The sequence below is a fragment of the Chiloscyllium plagiosum genome, chromosome 3, assembly GCF_004010195.1.
Source record: "Chiloscyllium plagiosum isolate BGI_BamShark_2017 chromosome 3, ASM401019v2, whole genome shotgun sequence".
Lineage (NCBI taxonomy): Eukaryota > Metazoa > Chordata > Chondrichthyes > Orectolobiformes > Hemiscylliidae > Chiloscyllium > Chiloscyllium plagiosum.
In genome coordinates this window covers 22,564,177-22,567,382 of record NC_057712.1, presented here as the reverse complement: position 1 = coordinate 22,567,382, position 3,206 = coordinate 22,564,177, and the positions used below count along the sequence as shown (strand labels likewise).

Below are 3,206 nucleotides of genomic sequence, written 5' to 3'. Positions count from 1 at the left end.
GCAAAGACCGTTCCCTCCGTGACTACCTGGTCAGGTCCACGCCCCCCTACGACCCACCCTCTCATTCTGGCACTTTCCCCTGCCACCGCAGGAACTGTAAAACCTATGCCCACGCCTCCTCCCTCACCTGTATCCAAGGCCCTAAAGGAGCCTTCCACATCCATCAAAGTTTTACCTGCACATCCACTAACTTCAACAGCTTCCTCATTTCCCCTTCCCCCACCTCATTCTAGTTTCAAACTTCCTGTCCCCTTGACTTGTCCGGAATTGTCCGACCTGCCGAGCTCCTTTTCCACCTGTCCACTCCATCCTCTCCTCCCTGACCTATCACCTTCATCTCCTCCCCCACTCACCCATTGTACTCTATGCTACTCTCTCCCCACCCCCACCCTCCCCTAGCTTATCTCTCCACGCTTCAGGCTCTCTGCCTTTATTCCTGATGAAGGGCTTTTGCCCGAAACGTCGATTTTGCTGAAACTCCTCGGATGCTGCCTGAACTGCTGTGCTCTTCCAGCACCATTGATCCAGAATCTGGTTTCCAGCATCTGCAGTCATTGTTTTTACCTCACAGAATCAAAGAGTCATGTTGAGGGTAAAAAAATTAAACTGTTTCTATTTCTTTTTGAGGACATCTAACAGCCATGAAAGAGGGTTCTGGAAATGAATTCAGTTCTTTAGTTTTCATTTAGCTGGACATTTCTCCCTGAATGTGGCAGTCTGCTGTTAGCTAAGAGCAGGCATACAGAAAAATATCACAGGAACTGTGAAATCAGTTGAGACCTGGTAGCTATGCAGAAGCTGTGGGAGTGGACTGGCAAAAAAAACAGTAAGGGTCTATACAAGGCAGTGAGCGTAGAAGGCCTTTAGTAACCAGGGATGTTCCTCATTTTGAAAATTACTCGGCAAGAACTTGAGTGAAGCCCATTCTTGAGCTGAGAAGCTCACAATTGTTACCAAGTTACAGGGTCACTAAAAGTGGAAAGATGTGCAAAAAAACCTTGAATCTGAAGTGAATTTGAGAGCTGTAGGTTGTGTCTATGTGTGAGAAAATGTTATTCTAACATTTTTACTAATGTAGGCATTCAGACATTTAAAAGTACAGGTAGTACAGTATAAAATTTGAATTTTATTATCTGCCAAGACAGGCCATTTTAACATTACTTCCTATGTGAATCAGTGCTTCACCTGAAGTCTTTTTGTTTAAAATCATGATTTTCAGGAATACAATTTGAGCTCTAAGTGAGGAAACTTGTATAGTATAGTTTAGTTTGTAGTTCTTTTACTTGATCACTGAGTATTCAAAATTTCTCTTAGAATATTAACAGCTTTCAACAAGAAATGTAGTACAATCTTTACTCAAACAGTTGTGTGCCCAGTCTAATATTTTGTTTAATAAAAGGCAATATATTGCAGTTGCTGGAAACCCGAGTGTGGGGTTCAGTTCTAAAAGAAGAGTCATACCAGACTTGAAACGTTAACTCTTTCTTTCTCCACAGATGCCAGACTGCTGATATTTTATTTGTGTGCTATGTGACAATTTATCACGTACCTTTCATGGGTCAAGCACTTAATCAGTGTTTATACGTCAAAAGGCTGGTCGATATTTAGCTGCCACACCTCCCAAAGGCTACCATAAAGTTATATGGGCAAGGCTGCACAGCAAGTTTAAAAAGGGACCACGTACTTAAGCCATGCTCAGCAACTAAATGCTAAAAAGAAACATTGCTTCAAACCCCTGATTTTGACCAAATAGCAGCAAGCAGGTTGAAATGTATAACTGTACCTCTAACACTCTATTAGCAGGTAGATTAAGTTCCAACACAGAGATTATAATAAGTAAGAGCAACACATTTAAATAAAAATATTTTTAAACTACAAGTTGTACTCTCCTGATTGACTCCCAGAATTCCTTGTTTTCTCCCAGACGAGAAGAACACCAAGAATTACAACATAAAACTTCATGTACAAACGATCTTTCCTTATTCTTGACCTCTAGTTGAAGAATTAAGAGCTTTACACAACGGCTCTGTTTTCACATGTGAAAACTGACAGAAAGACATGTAAAACAAGAAACAAAAAAGACACAAACATGTTGACAACAAAGATGATACAAAAGCAGGTGCTGAAATTAATGGAAATGAATGCAAGTCAGAGAGAAGAGCAAGCAACAAAAGATAGAGACACATGGGAGTCAAGGTATGGTAATGAGCAGAGTCATTTTCTTTTCTGAAAACACAAATTGCTGAGAATGCTCAGCAGGTCTGGCAGCAACTGTGAAGAGAAATCAGAGTTAACGTTCTCTCCACAAATGCTGCCAGAACTGAGCTTTTCCAGCAATTTATAATTTTATTTCTGATTTCCAGCATCCGTGTTTTTTGTTTACTTTTTTTCTTTTTTTGCTGTGCAATAACATGGGTAACTACCCAGCAGCCAAATAAAAGCATTTTCACAAACCTTGCATGAAATTCTTAGCTGCAATTTCTGTTAGTAGTTCATCAGCTGATTTCCAAGAGATTTTTGGACATTCACAGCTTGAGTTATAGGCTGGGGTTATTTTCCCTGGAGTGTCAGAGGCTGAGGGGTGACGTTACAGAAGTTTATGAAGCTATGAGGGGCATGGAGAGGGTGAAGAGTCAAGATCTTTTCCCAAGGGGAGAGCAGTCCAAAACTAATAGTCCAAACCATCATCTCCCAGACCGTGCATAACCTCATCACCTCAGGGGATCTCCCATCCACTGCCTCCAACCTCATAGTCCCACAACCCCGCACTGCCCGCTTCTACCTCCTGCCCAAAATCCACAAACCTGACTGCCCCGGCCGACCCATTGTCTCCGCCTGCTCCTGCCCCACCGAACTCATCTCCGCATACCTTGACACCGTCCTGTCCCCCTTAGTCCAAGAACTCCCCACCTACGTTCGGGACACCACCCATGCCATCCACCTGCTCCATGATTTTCGCTTCCCCGGTCACCAACGCCTTATTTTCACCATGGACAACCAGTCCCTGTACACCTCCATCCCCCATCACGAAGGACTCAAAGCACTCCGCTTCTTTCTTTCCCGCCGTACCGACCAGTACCCTTCCACAGACACCCTCCTTCGACTGACTGAACTGGTCCTCACCCTGAACAACTTCTCCTTCCAATCCTCCCACTTCCTCCAAACGAAAGGAGTAGCCATGGGCACCCGCATGGGCCCCAGATATG

The 3,206-nt window shown here is 43.5% G+C and overlaps 1 protein-coding gene across 1 annotated transcript in view; it reads right to left on the bottom strand.

Annotated features, from left to right (window-relative positions):
- rnaseh1 (ribonuclease H1) overlaps positions 1-3,206 on the bottom strand; it is a 37,817-nt gene that overhangs the window by 1,281 nt on the left and 33,330 nt on the right. The window lies entirely within an intron of this gene.